Source organism: Eucalyptus grandis, chromosome 8, assembly GCF_016545825.1.
Source record: "Eucalyptus grandis isolate ANBG69807.140 chromosome 8, ASM1654582v1, whole genome shotgun sequence".
In the NCBI taxonomy this organism is placed as follows: Eukaryota; Viridiplantae; Streptophyta; class Magnoliopsida; order Myrtales; family Myrtaceae; genus Eucalyptus; species Eucalyptus grandis.
The window spans coordinates 60,338,886-60,354,748 of NC_052619.1; the positions used below are offsets into that span (position 1 = coordinate 60,338,886).

General features: G+C 41.0%; 1 long non-coding RNA gene across 1 annotated transcript; it reads right to left on the reverse strand.

Moving 5' to 3' along the window:
- Positions 1-10,859: 10,859 nt before the first annotated feature.
- On the reverse strand, positions 10,860-15,863 carry LOC104415396. Its single transcript, XR_720372.3, has 3 exons — positions 15,730-15,863; positions 13,921-14,247; positions 10,860-11,708 (listed from the first exon to the last, which is right to left on the reverse strand). It is a non-coding gene; the product is annotated as an uncharacterized LOC104415396 (long non-coding RNA).

Sequence of the window (15,863 nt, forward strand, 5' to 3'; positions counted from 1 at the left end):
AAAAACATGATAGTTTAGGGAGTAAAAGTAGTCCTTTTACCTTTTAATAAACAAAAGATGTATTGTAGCTGTTGGAGAAATCTTCTTGAAGTGTTTTGAAGTTGACAAAACGTTTATCGCCCAAGGCCCGGCGCTTGCGACTCGCTATTTAAAGTCCAAGACCTCCGGACAAATGGACTCAAGACTCAAAATCTATCCTCATTGATCTTTAATCCGTTGAAGAAAGGTTATCCGTAACCTGGATGTTTCGTTAAGGATTTGACATTATCAACTGGAGAAGATCTCGTGGCTGGAGAAGACATAACGGAGTCCTTTGATTGATCGAAGATTGACTCGTAAATTGAAGATCTGGTGATTGCCTAAATATTATTGGAAGGTTCTACTTATGGAAACCGAGATCCTGATTGTATGGGCGAACATGATTGATGGGCTATCAACACGTTCCTTTAATAGCTTGAACAATCTTCCTAATTGATTCCGTCCAACGGGTAGATTGGAGGAATTCCTTTGGTAAGTGCCAACGGGTATGATGGCATAAAGGAGTATATAAGAAAGACGGTCTCAGTTGTTCAAGGAGTGCGCGATAGATAAATTCCAAATTCTGAAGCTCCTTTTTTATTTAGACAATTCCTTGAGCGAATACTTGTATACAAAAGAGAGTCCATATTTGTGAGAAATCTTGAGGAGGTGTGGTAGAACATCTACACTGTGGAATCAAGGCAAAGTTGTGCTGTAACTTTTCTTTTGTTCATAGTGGAATCCAGCCAATAGGCTGTCAATGAAGAAGAGTGGACGTAGGCTTGATATAAGCCGAACCACTATAAACCGCGTGTTCAATTTTCTCTTCTCTCTTCTTACTTTGATTATCGTTTGTCTCAAATCCATCAATTGTCTAGTATTGTGCAATTGTTGAAGAAAAATCTTTTATATACCTATTCACCCCCCTCTAGGTACTCATACTAGCAATATCAGTAGCCAAAACTTTTCACTTAGTTACGGGCTCAAGCTTTGCTAAAGGGTGAAAATGAAAGCTTCTAGATGTTGGCAGGAGCCTTCTGGAGTGCTAAAGAGTCGTGTCCCCAGGTGTGAACGGGGTTAAGGATAAGAACGACAGCTTAAGATGGAAAGATCGCATTCATGCACGTTCACGTGCCGCAACTTGACTTTTTCGTGTGACGTGTAATCAAACTTAGTGTATAATCTTTATGCTTAACCTCTTATTATACGCGCATGCATGAGAGATTTACTGTATAGATAGCAACCTCGCAAAAACCATATGTGGGTCAAAAGCTACCTACAAAGCGAAATGGAAAGCGTATGGAGCAAGATCAAGGAGAAGTTGGAATATATTGGATGCAAGGATGATTAGAGAAAAGAATTTGAAAGCAAACTACAGCTGGAAGCAATATCGACCTCTCATTAATACTAGTGGTCCATGATCAGTTCCAAAAGCATGTGTATAAACCGCCCTTTGTTGACCCACATTTGTACGGTAATTCCAATAAAATTGCATTATTAATGGGGGTTTTGGTGAGATATTTTTTCCGAGCCATGACTTTGGAAAAACACATTCAAGAAAGAACAAAAGCGAAGGACCTTATCACACCCCCTAAAAAATCTCATAAAGCAAAACCATCACATGGATTCAATCGCTTCCTTCTCATTTTTCTTCCCCAAGAACAAGGACAAAAATTATCATAATCAGGGCCCAGCTCGCATGGCCGCTCGGAATGCTAATGATCAAGTGGTACGCGGTAGCTTCCCCTCTGAGATTGGAGAACAAAAAGGAAAAAACAAAAATTAATGAGATTTGACCAATAATACACGCAACGGCATTGTAATTATTCACTAGATAAGATTTCACAGTTGGACTTATCATTTGAGTTCGTCCCTCTAATCTACTGAAGCTGTATGTGAACAGACTGTGTACACTCTCGCATTTCACATAATCTTATTGAAACTATATTGTAATTTCTAAACAGTATCTCATGTTTCTTTAAATTTACTACCCTTCTTCTCGTAGAAATATTAAAGTACGGAGCTGCCAATGTTTCAATACTAAATGGATAACCAGCTAACAACCTTTTTTTTCCCCAGAGAATTTTGTACATCGATTAAGATTCTCAAACTCAGAGAGAATCTTCCAAACTAACTAACAGATCTACCGGTCAACCATTAAGAAATTTATGTTTCTTCAAGTTTTGATTGAAATTGTTCATGGGCCTCATAGAGGTTAACCAACAGATCAATCGAGAGGTTGAAACGTTCGAATTCCTTTTGAAAATAATGTCTTTTATTTTTTAAAGTTGCTAACAAAGAGACTTCATCACCAAAAATTGTTTTTCCATTCATAAATAATACATATTTTTTCTTCTTTTTTAAAGCCTCTACTCTTAGCATATATCCTTTCGAATGGGTCATGTCACAATTGCCTTTTATAGTTTCATGCATCATTATCATTTTATAATGAGGGTTTCCAAGGCAACTTGGCCAACTCATTATTTTAGAGTTGCATATGTTGTCTTTCCAAAAAGTGTTTGCTGATTAGTGTCGTGTTGCTTTATAAAACCCTATAATGTCTCCCCTATCTAAGAATAGTCAGGAAAATCTTTGTCCGATCTAACTAACAACTAAAAATTGGATGCATTTTCAGTCGTCTTCGCATTAATAAAATGCATTTGTCCTTGTAGCGGGAGCAAGTTAGACAACACACTGTAAATTGAAGGGCCCTTTTGTGCCTTTATGTTGAGTGATTAGAGGGTTTTAATTAAGCTTTCACCTATAAGCACAATAGAGATCATGCTATTTATTATCATGAGTGCAGACTTTTCAAATCAAACCCCAAACACAGCACATTTCTCAGCCGAGTTGCACGACCCAACATGTGTGCATGTGTGTATATACATATGTGTGTGTCTCTCTATACATGCACGCATTTACATGTAGCATTTTGGGGAAAATGTTTATGATTGAATTGATCAAATTGAAAGGCCAAGGATTGAATTAGTATCAATGTTATAAGATTATGACTTTTTTATACTTTTTCCCTAAGAGCTCTCAATCGAGTTCAAAGCGACCTTAATGTGAAATACCCATATATTGGTCCAAAGCAACCTCATTCTTGACCCGCATTGGTATGCGTATGGCTATCGCCATCGATGATTGTCACGGAAAAAACGGTGCAAGATGGTGCAAGAGATATAGCCCCGACACATCGTAAAGCAAAACCGGCTCAGAGATCCAATCACATCTTTCTCTTTTCCTTTTCCCACCATCCAAAGCACATGAGTCAGGTCGAATTCTTGTGGATCTTGCTTTCTAGAGTCGAACATCTGGCTTGTCATTTTGTGCAGTGGGGGACGAGTCAACAAACGAACCTCAGACGGGGACAACGTTGACTGTTTGGAGAAACCTTCGACGTCCGACCACACGCACCCAACGCCGGGCTTAGAGGAGTTGCCTTCAGTGTAAAGCTTTTCGAGCAATTACCTATGTTTAGTAACTCGCAGGTAAATGTCTCTACCGATTCGTGAAACGAACATGACATCGAGATCATTCCATATGCTATTACCTAGGGCTGTCAAAAAGGCCGGGCCGTACTCGATCTAAACTCAAAAAATATGAAATTTTAGGGTATTGTTTCAGGTTAGGTTAGGGTCTTGATATCACACTTAAACACATTACTTAACTTGCTGTCTCAGTGTCTCTTAGTTCAAACATTGAAACCATACCTGAGCAGCCTTCACGCTCCTCAGCATTTGACGCAACACCCTATCTTTGACTGAAGCATAGCTACCTGAGGTCCTCGCAACTCCATCCTCCTTCGTCTACTCCACTGCCGTCGACTCCGACTTCTTAGTTTCCTAGGTCGGATACAGTTTGACCCTCACTCCCTATCCTATCTACGGGACGAATTCGAGTGATCTGTAGGAGTGCGGTCAAGATCCGAGGTCAGTTTTCCGATCTGCATTCGTCTAGACTCGTGGTTCTTGATTGGTTTTGGTTTTGATGGTGTCCGATTCTGGCTTTTCTCTTGAATCTCGGTCTTGGTCATCTTCCATTTCAGCTTTGTCTTGAAAAAGTTCTGCGTTCACTTTTATTGGCCTCCTATTTTCTCTTGAGTCTCATGCTTCTTTAGATTTAGTATAATTCTTCTCAAAGAAATATTAAATCATGGGGCCATCGATATTTCAATATTATTACACGAATGTCATAATAAACATATTAATGTACATATGTAAGTAGAAAGACTTAATGGATAACCAGCTAACAATTTTTTCCCTAGAAAATTTTGTCCATGGTTAAAATTCGCAAAGGAAATCTTCCGAACCAGACGGACTTACCAATCAATCGTCAGAGAAATTTATGTTTCTTCAAGTTTCGATTGAAATTGTTTCTGGGCCTCATTGAGGTTAACCAACAGATTGATCGGGATGTTGAAACTTTCGAATTCCTTTTAAAAATAACGTTTTGCATTTTTAAGTTGCTAAGGAATAGGCTTCATCACAAAAAAAAAAACTTTTATTTTCCCATTGATAAACAATATCAGTTTTTTTCTTCTACTTCTTCTTCTTTTTTATACCTCTGCTCTTGGCACATACACTCTCAAAGGGGTCACGTCACAACTGCTTATTATAGTTTCATGCCATCATCGTCAGTTTATAAAGAGGATTTCTAAGGCAACTCGGCCACCCCCAATATTCTAGAATTGAATATGTTTCCTCTTGGACAAGCGCTTGCCGGCCACATGTCGTGTTGCTTTAGTAAACCCTATAAAGTCTCCCCTATCTAAGAAAATAGTCAGCAAAATCTCTGTCCGATCTAATTACCGACTCAACCGGATGCATATTCAGTCTTCGCATTGATTAAATGCATTTGTCCTTGTAGCGGGACCACAATATACGACAAATTAGAGGCTTTTAATTACGCTTTCGCCTGTACGCACATGAGAAAACATGCTATTAATTACCATCAGTGCAGACTTTTCAAGCCAAGCCCCAGGCGCATAGCACATTTCCAAGTCCAGTTGCATCACACTACATGAACACGCGCAAGCGTACGGAACATATACTTTTTTTCTGTACCACGACTTCACTTTTCTATAGTAATTCTAACACGTGTTAGATGGACCAAAAAAAAGTACTCTCCAACTATATGCATCCTATAGATGGACCTTGGTACATATCGTACCAATTTTATTTTTATTTGATTGATTGGGTGGTATTCTCCAATAAATTAATGGATCACCAAATTCACTCGACACGATGTCATGCGTGGAGAGAAAAAGAAAGAGGAGGAGGAGGTGTTGCTTGTTATTCTTCTTTCCCCATTTCTCCAACTTGCAATAAAATACCAGATAATCTTGCAAACTCTCATCTGCCCAAAGCTCCTCAGCTTGTATCCTTTCTTTCCTCTTTTTTTTTTTTTTTTCTTTTTTGGGATTGCACTTACAAGAAATTATGTCATGGCAAATCAAGTTAAAGCTTGAAAATGATTTTTCATTTGCCATGCATTTTGATTGGTCAATCGCATTTTTCACGAGACTGATAGGTTTTGAGTATTTTGACTGTTTGCTCGTATGATTTTTCTTTTTTTTGTCAAACTGTTTTTATGTATTTATCTTCTTCTTCTTTTTTTGTCTACATGTTTCTGCGTTTGGTATGAGGTGATTTATTGAAAGCAATCGATGCTCTGTGGAAGAAAGCCCGGAAACTATCTAACCACAAAAGTCAAAGGGTCCCATCTTCAAATAGCGTGCGACTCTCCCTCTATCTCTCTCTCTCTCTCTCTCTTTTTCTCTGAGAATGATAATTAATTTTCAAGAGAAAGCACCACTGTTTCCGTGGCGAGAAATTGAAAAATTCGAGGAGCACTATAATTGGAAGTGACCGAAGTCCATCTTTCCTTGCTAGAGAAAGGCGGAAGTGGATATAAGTTGACAGCGTTAAAGCTCTGGATACCTGCAAGTTGAAGAAAGGTTTTTCTTTTTAGGCTTTTTATCTATTATTTGTGATCTTGTAATAAATATAGCAAATCTATTCGAAATGAAACCCTATTCTTTTTTAACGAACCTATCAAAACTAGCCATTTTATGCCGGCGGAAACTACTGTCAACAGCGAAACAAAGAAGCATATTGAACTATTTCGAGGGGAGAAATTGGAAAATGTGAAGAGAATGATTTGGAAGGACAGAAGAAAATCCACAAAAAGAAGAGATGTCGTCACGTTTGGGGAAAAAATAACATAACATCGAAGATGGAACTAAGCCACCTCCCACCCAAAACAATAGAAGAAAGAAACATGGGCAAATTCTAAACCCCAACCCCCTATTTTATAGTGAACGCTCAGGGGACAACACAAAATTTCTCCTCGAGGGCGTGCGTCGACCCCCTTCCCCGTTCTCTTGAGTCTTTACCAAGTGACCTGCTGCTACATTGGTCAAGTCATGATCGCTTATCCTTTCATGTCAACACGAAGGGTCGAATCTAAATCTCATTCACAACACTTGGATGATACTTGATAAGTTGACCTCTACATATTATGTTTGCAGACGGCAACCTCGCGAAGAGCCTACTCTTTTATCTTACTTGGGAAATACCTATCCATCAGTCCAAAGCAACCCTTCGGATCTAGATGAAAGCATGCCGAGCGAGATCTAGTAGAAACTTAAATTTTATATAAAGGACGATGAGGAAAAGGGAATTTGAACGTAAATTAATACTAGCGGCTCTCGATCAGTTTGCCAATAGAAACAAAATGATGTGTAGTAACCACCTTTTGTTGATCCGCAATGGTTTGGCTGTCGCATCTCCCTCCCTCTCTCTCTCTCTCTCTTTCTCTCTCTCTCTCTCTCTCTCTCTCTCGTAGCATTTTCGCCTGACCAATGGACATAAATCAAGTCGAATTCTAGTGGGTCACGCTTGCTAGAGTGAAGCCTTTTTTGCTTGTCATTTGTGAAGCGGGGAGGGATCCGTAAATACACGTCGGATGGGGACAAACGTTGACCGGTTGGAGAACCTCCGACGGGGAACCGAACTCACGCAGCACCTTCCTCAGATGTCCCATCCAAATTTCGCGAAACAAAAACAAAACTAAGATCATCCCGTAAGCTACTGCATATGGACGAAAAGGGGAGGCATCGGTTGGATTCAGAAAGAGCAATAGATCAAGTGTCACAAGTTTTCATCCCAAGTCTAATCCAACCCGGTTGCTCTTTTTGGTTTTGTCCGTAAGTACAGCCGTACGAGGATGGGGCCATGCTGCGATATGTGCATTTTCTTCCTCTAGACTCAATAATTTAAGAAATGGGGCCCCCCCTCCAAGCACTCCCTTCGTCACCAAACTCCCACACGTCCTCATTTCCCTCCCTTGTGCTCTCGTGCTTCTCCTTCAGTCTCTCTCTCTCTCTCTCTCTCTCTCTCTCTCTCTCTCTCTCTCTCATGTCATCGTCGTCAACATCATCAAACCAGACCCAACGTACCCTTTCATTCCAGCCCACTTAATATCAACCCAGACTCGTGTTCTTACATTTCTCAAATCCTCTCCTAATTCTCAATCAATAAAGACCCTCCCCGCTCCTGTTCCGTCAAAGGAGAAACTACAGAAGCACCGCAAAGGGATAAAATGGTAGCTGAGATCATTAACAAGCTATTCACGTTGTGGACGTTACTGTCGGGGACGGTGGTCAGACCAGAAGAGCTTAATCCTGGGGATCATATTTACACTTATCGGCGGTTTGGCCTCTACTCGCATCACGGTTGGCCATTCATCCACTTTTTCCTTTTCCATTATCTCTATCATTTTCTCGTAAAAGAGGATGTAGTTGTTGTGGTAGCAGAACCTGGTGTTGGTGGAATAGCAGCGAGGGCATGTCAGCTGTTCTTGCTCTGGGAACTGAGCCCTTTTCGTTCTTTTTCCCTCTTTTTCTTGTTTTTTTCTTCTTTTTTTGGTCCTTCCGTCTCCTTCTTTCAGTTGATCAACTCGAACCCCGTTCGGTGGCCTTCGTGATGCTACCTCCGACGGGGATGTTGCGGAGGGCACTGCTGGCAGTCCTGTGGCTGCAGTAGGTCTTGCAAAAAGTGGCGCAACCAAAAGAGGTTGTTGTTGTTGTTGTAGGAGCAGCAGAACTTGGTGTTGGTGGAATCGCAGCGAGGGCGTTTCAACTTTTTTAATGCTCTGGGAACTGAGGCCTCGTCAATTTTTCATTCTTTCCTGGTTTTTCTTTGGCCCTTTCGTCTCCTTCTTTCAGTTGATCAACTCAAACCCCGTTCGGTGGCCTTCGTGATGCTACCTCTGACGTGGAAGTTGCGGAGGCCACTTCCGGCAGTCCTGTGGCTGCAGTAGGTCTTGCAAAAAGTGGCGCAACCAAAAGAGGTTGTTGCTGTTGTTGTAGCAGCAGAACTTGGTGTTGGTGGAATCGCAGCGAGGGCATTTCAACTTTTTTTATGCTCTGGGAACTGAGGCCTCGTCAATTTTTCATTCTTTCCTGGTTTTTCTTTGGCCCTTTCGTCTCCTTCTTTCATTCAGTTGATCAGCTCAACCCCCTTTGGTGGCCTTCGGGATGCTGCCTCTGGCAGGGATGTTGCGGAGGACACCGCCAGTGGTCCTGGCCGCAGCAGCTCTTGCAAAAAGTGGCGCGACCCAAGGAGCCTGTAGTTGTAGTAGCAGAACCAGGCCTCGTCATTCTCGGTGGGGCTGACCCACACGAATTTGTTTACCTTCTTCCTTCTTCCATTTCCACATCGGCCTATCCAACCTCCCTGTCCACGGCCTTGTCCTCACCTTCGCCGGCTCTCTGATTCACCAAGTCCCCGAAGAGTTCTCAAGGACTTTGAATAGCAAGAAGCTGATGCCATTCGTGGTGGGACTCACCCACACTAATTTGTTTACCTTCTTCGTTCTTCCATTTCCAGAACCGCCTATCCAGCCTCCCTGTCCATGGCCTCGCCCTTGCCTTCACCGGCTTTCCGACCCACCGGATCCCCGACGAGCTCCCAAGGACATCGAACGCCGAGAAGCTGATGGCGTTCTCGATGGGGTTCACCCACACTAATTTATTTACCTTCTTCGTTTCGCCATTTCAGCAGCCACCCAACCGGCCTCCCCGTCCTCGGCGTGTTCCTCCCCTTCACCGGCGTTCTCGATGACTTTTGAAGGCCGAGAAGCTGACGACGTTCTCGGTGGGGCTAACCCACGCTAATTTATTTAGCCTCTGTTGGGGGACCCGCTCATCCCTTCATTTATCCCCTTTCACCCTCTCTCTTTTCTACGCTAGTAAATAAAATAAGTGGTGAGATGAGAAGCGGACCTATAATTTTTCCCCCAGAAGATTCGATTTACATGGTTTCTCCTATTAATATCTTCTTCCTCAACACCTTTCCTCGTTCAGTCCTCTCTCTCTCTCTCTCTCTCTCTCTCTCTATAGATATTCTCCTTCACATTTCCTCAAAGGTTGAAATTAGTTGGTATAAAAAGGTGCCTCGGTTAAATCACATAAAATATTGAAACTTTGTGATTCAACGTCATCGAGGTATACTCTCTATTAGCCTTTGATTCTCCAACACAAACACTAACATAATATGATTCGTTTAGACGGTCTTCTCTCACTCATTGACCCACATTTATTCACTTCTTGTTAACTATTTGCTATGAGTGATTTGGACCATCAGTTCCATTTTCTTTTATTGTTCTAATAGGAATCTATGTTGGAGAGGGCAATGTCATCCATCTCACAAGAATAGGAGTCGACAAGACTTCTCTCGATTCCTTCCAGCGAGAAGGCAGGACACTTCATTCCCTTCGTTCATATGCGTATGGGCAGCCATTGCTGGAATATTTGCTGACATGGAGGGGGACTCGCACGACTTTATTCGATACCAAATCGCCTAAGGAAGTCGTGGACAAGGCTTGGGAGCTCTACCAAAGTGAAGGCTTCGGCGAGTACAGTCTCCTTCAAAACAATTGCGAACATTTCGCCACGTTCTGTCGGACAAGTGTTCGGGCAAGCGCACAGGCAGAATTGATCGGCGCTTGTGAGCAGAAGTTCCAGGAAGTCAAAGACTGGGCAATGAAGATTCTGCAGAAAATTTAGCTCTTGTAACCCAAGGACCCCACCAAGTTGCCTTCCCCATTCGTACCAGCGCTAGCAATTAAATCACACTCTGATAGTGATGGGATACGGAGGGGCCCACGACAAAAAGAGTACTTATCTATGATTGATTGGACAGCTTTTTGAGACTTTCCCGTCACTTGTGACAGTTAGAGGAGATGCCACGTGCGCGGATCTAAACTTTTAACGTTATAAGGAACATTCCAAATCAGATCTTGACCGCCGATATTTAATAATGTCCGGTCCCGTCAGGATGATGTCTTTTGCTGTTCCGTCAGGATGATGTCTTTTGTTGTTCTGATTTTTTTATTTTTTTTATGTCAAGGTTTGAGAATTTCGATCCCCTAAATACGTAAAGATCGTTCCAAAATAATTAACATTTTTATCTGGCCTAATAAACGTAACTTGCCTTACCAACCGTGCAGTTAAGGCGTCACCCATGTAGAACTGTCGGCAAGTTTGGGTGATGACTTGAGGACGGCAAGCATACTTGATTGTTGGGCAGACTAGATTTGCTCGACAAAATTCTTATCCTCGAAGAACAGGGCCGCTTTTGGCCATATCATGAATGATAGCCCGGTCTCTCTCTCTCTCCCCCCCTCCCTCCCTCCCTCCCCAACTCAACAACACAGACAACATGGACCACATTTTGAACTTTAGGCATGGATGGGTCAGCCCAACGGACCAACAGCATTCCCATTGGCCAAGCAAGTTCATACAGTAGAAATGATGAATCGGCGACAAGCAGAGGTGATGAATAAAGATTTACTAACTGTGTCCGAGAAAGAAGGTCGAGTTGTGATCAATTGTCTAGGAAATAATGTTTTCTATCAGGCGTAACTAATTTTTCCCACAATTTCCATGACTTCGTTCATGGATGGCCAGTGCTCTAACATGAATTTGCTAAACATGGCATTAAGAATGGTCAAACTAAGTCCAAAGTGCAATGTTCTCTACTATGATCGCCCCAAGCAATTCAGAAAGCCCATCATATTACCTGTGGCTATATACTTGGGTGCCGCATAGCCATAAGCTCCAGTAACTTGTGACGTCGCATGTAATGTTGCTTCCAGTATGGCAAGAGGAGATTGCAAAAAAACAGGATGTTGCAAACATAGTTGAATTATTTCAGCACAGGACAAGATTTTGGAATCAAATTTTAAAGGTAACAACAATGTGGTATTGCTTCATTTAATCTAAGTAACGAACATGAAACTTACGAAGTCCAGCAATACGTGAGTGCTTGAAATCTCTGCAGATTATTTGGCTAACTGGTGCAAGAACGCAAGGCCTTTGGCTACTCCTATTGCAATTTTAAGCTAAGCAATGTGACCCATGGAAATGGTTTAATGGCGAAGCCCCATGCAGCAGGAAAGACACATGATTTGTATATTTAATTGAACCAAGAAAAGATCCTATTTATCATAAATTTAAAGCAAGCATGTATATATCGCCCAGTAAAGAACCTTACTTCGAAAGAGATGGTTCTTTAGTGCAGTCTCTGGCAAGAAGTCATGGACAAGTAGTAGTTCATCCTCCAAACAACATGCCATTAGCCTGACAATCCTTTGGATAAGCTGCCCAGGAAGTTCACCTCCAACTGCAAAAAGTCATCACTCCCATGTCAAAATAGGGTAAACCCTCATAATTGCACATCTGTTATAATATGACGAAGCAAACAGGCATCTCCCTCGGAAAAAGAGAGGAGATAGAACGACCAATTTGTATGACAGGAAATTAAAGCAACCCACTAGGGCACCCTTAGAGCCATCTACCGTGGATGCACCCTACAAAATTTAGATGGTAGCAAATAATATGAATTAAAAACTGGGATGAAATATTCAATGATGCATCATCATCCATGTTCAATGGTAAATCCCAACATGTGAACTGCACGGTTGAATTTCATATGCTATGGAGTAAGCAAATCTTAAGTGCTCAACCTATTTATAAAGCAAGTAAACATCCCTTGCATGATTTTGACATCTGCAAAGCCAATAAGAGGATAAGATTTATGACAGTATGGGTGACCATGTAGAGTCTAAAATGCAGAAAGATACAAGCACTAATATGCAACATGATAGACACGAATGCACTTGGGTAGTACAAAGTAGGTGTCCACCTTCCGAGAAAGACAATAGCATCTTGAGTGATGATCAATTTTGAAAAAATTTAAATGCTAACTAGATTTATGTGTAGGCTAAGTCCTTCCCTCCTCATCTTTTACACTTAAAAAGACTTGTATGCTAATAACGTGTTGACCTTCATTTACCAGCTGATTCATAAAAAGTAAATGGTAGAATCTTATTTGTTCTTTAAGGGTAATGAAGAAGAATAGTTATGTCCGGATTCTCCTAAACTAGCATAAGTTTGGAGTAAAGTAATCAGGTCACCTCAATTTCAGGGCCAGCCAGCATCATTTTCCACAAATAAAATATCCTCACTTAGGATGGTTTTAGTTCAGAGAACTATGTTGAGAAGTTATAGAAGTGGCTCTAATGTCATAAAACTCAGATTGGGATTTACTGTTTGAGGTATATTGTAGTGACATGGTCTGAGTTTAGCTTAAAAGGCAAGGATATAAGTCAAAATAGTTTCTGATGCAGGGCCTAAACCCTCCGAAATGCAAGAAGAGTCCCTACATTTCAAATTTACAAGCTATCACGGACTTCACCATAATAATTATAAATGATGAACAAGATTCAGAAAATGTTTCTACTCCAACACTCAAGAACCTCAGAGATAGATGCTAAGCTGGCAAAGCTTCTCTACTCCTACTTCTTTCCTCCACTTCCATGCTGGTTGGCTGCTGGACAACAAACATGCGTGCAATATGCACTATACAACTTAGACATAATAACTGTAGGACAAGATTGTGGAATCTCGAGATTTAGCTCAAGAGCACAGGTGCTCACTAGAGGCATCTATAGATCAATTACTCCTAGGATTTTAAAGTAGCATGCCTTCTCATCCACACACCCTGAGACAGCCACTCAAATGTGCTTTCCAAAACAGATATGCCTTAACCATCTGTGTCTCATCGCTTTACATCCCGAAAACCTGTTCAGCAAATTGGTGAAAACAGCTCTTCTTGAAATTTTTTTACCATTGAATCTCCAATGGTACATGTGCACCAAAACTTATATGAGATGTATTTCACCCTGCACTGCGCCTGCTGTCTTGATTTAGAATAGAGATAAAATAAACACCAGAAAATTAACGGCACCAGGAGTAGGATAGGCAAACTTTTACTCACCTATTGCGTATCTGGAAGATATCTACACTCCCAAAAGTCCTTGAAAACATGATCTCACAAAAAAATTTCAATGCTTTTATGTGGGCTTGAACCATACAATGGAAAAGCAAGCTGACTTTTCTCCAAGCTCTTGCATAGAATTGCTCGTGGTCATAGGACAAGACACAGAGCCTAAAATAAAGGATAAGAGGTGCAAGCACCGTCTTTTCCTAAATAATCGCAATCCTAACAGAATAATCTGGTCCTCATCATTCATCAAACCCCCAGAAATATGCGTTCAATTGGCCAATGACATATATTCTCCAAAGGAAGAAAGCAAATTAAGATAGTGAGCTTCATATGAAATTAGCCACACAAAACTAGAACAACCTAAAGACAAAAAAGGCCACTAACATCTATCATCTTGTTCTCGTTTTTCTACAAGAGACTATGTATCTGGACACAATTCTCCTCCTAGCATCATAATAGAGTTTCTTGCTAAAAATGCAACAGTAATTAACATTAAATACTGCAAAGCACATGCAACCCAAGCTTTCCTGAGGGGAACTAAGATTACCTTCCACTCTCTGAAGCCTTGCATGCTCCCTTGGTTCAATTTTTTTTTTTTTTTAATGGCAATTGGAGTCATTCTTTTGCTCTGGAAAGATCCCTTCTCATCAAAGCAGCCTTTCAAGACTACCAAAACCACCATCGCCAAGAATTGTATCAGACCTGAAGCTTCTTGTTGCAACTTTCAACTCTGCAAAACTAAAGACTCTGACATCTGAAGTGGAGCAACATAACCATTTGGAAAAGACTCATTCAACCTCCCTCCCAAGCTCCTGCGCAGGCCAACCTCAGAACATGATGAACTGCTTAACAGTCACTGCTAGTCCGCCTGTGACTACACAAGTGAAGAGAAATAGGTGAAGAATTTGCTGTCAGCTGAACACAGGAGCTAAAAACGAGCAGGAACTTGAGTTATAGATATGTCAGCCGGGGGGAAAAAGAGTCAGTTAGTGAAGTTAGAATCTGAAGTTGTTGGTTGACATGTGTATGAAGCATATTCCTTCATAATCCGCTTTGTCTGTAAGTTGGGGCTTGCATGAATTTCTGGATAATTCCAAAAGCAGGAGGGCAATAACTAGTATGACATGCAGAATATCTATAAGATGTATAGTTAGGATTCCAGCTCTTGCATTGATACTCCAAAACAGCATTAAACAGCCCTTTATCCTGAATGCTCAAACCGTTGGGACTAAGTCCATCTTGTATATCAAACATTTTCCATAAGTACGCCATGGCCAATATGTTACATTCGTGTGACAAATGCCTTCTTCTCCTCCTCGTTATATCCGCTCTCTCAATCATATTATTATCATTTCTCATCTCAAATTCTTTCTAATTTTCTTTTGCCTCAGTATTCCAGCTAAAGCATCAAAACTTAATCTATTGATCCAACGAAATGCCCAAACCAAATGTGAAGGGTAACAAAGTCCAACCACAGGTAGGACTATAACCAAAATTTTGTGACAGACTTTCCCACATACTAACTCATAACCAACAAAAGCAACCAAATATCATATCTTTATGAAATCACAATTTGAAGTTGAGAATTATCATAAGGGTACAACAAAGACCTGCACTCTCAGGTCAACACCAGCTGGAGATTACATCCTAAAAATGCACAACTCATGGTGAAAAGAAAAGGACACAGAAAACATAACAAGAAAGCAAGAAAGAATTGCAGAAGAAACAAGGAAATTACCAAAACTAAACAACGAACACAAAATCGAGCCTGAACTTGAAATTCTAGCAATTAAAAGAGAAACGGATATAAAAATTCGAGCAAATAACTTTCTTAGCTAGAACTCGAAATCTACACACTTATTAAGCAACATAACGACTCCTACATGTCAATGAAAAGCTTGCCCATAGCAGAACAGTCATTGTTGTCTCCTGTACTAGGCAGCTTGAGCATCGAATTTGGTCACGTCATATCTCTCTTTCAAGAACTCCGATTTCAGCGAGCTTATTGTCAGAACAAAGTTTTCTCAAAGTACTAAAACAACTTAAATTTGGCCGGCCCAGAAGACGGCCCAAGGTACGTGAAAACCAGTGCCAAACATAGTAATTTGTAATTGGTTCCAGCAGCGCGCACGCGAAATTTCAAAAGTTTACTCCGACCAAACCGTAACTCCAAATTGATATCCGTAAAATCCCACGACTCTACGACACCCTAAATTTTCATTAATATATATGATTTTGCAGCTAAACAATTCATGATTGAACCAGCAACTCAGAATTCAAACAGATCCGAGTTTACCTTACCACTTAGCGACGAAAATTTCCTTCGATTGAACGGATAAAGAGTTCAAATCCTTACCCTGGGCGCCGCGAAACGAAGTTCATCCAACCCGTGGAGAGGCACGCAAGAAATCCTCTTTTTCTTTCTTGGTTCTTCCGAGCTCTCTGTTTTTTCTTCTCTTGCTACTGCTAATGCTCTGCTTTTCTGTTCTG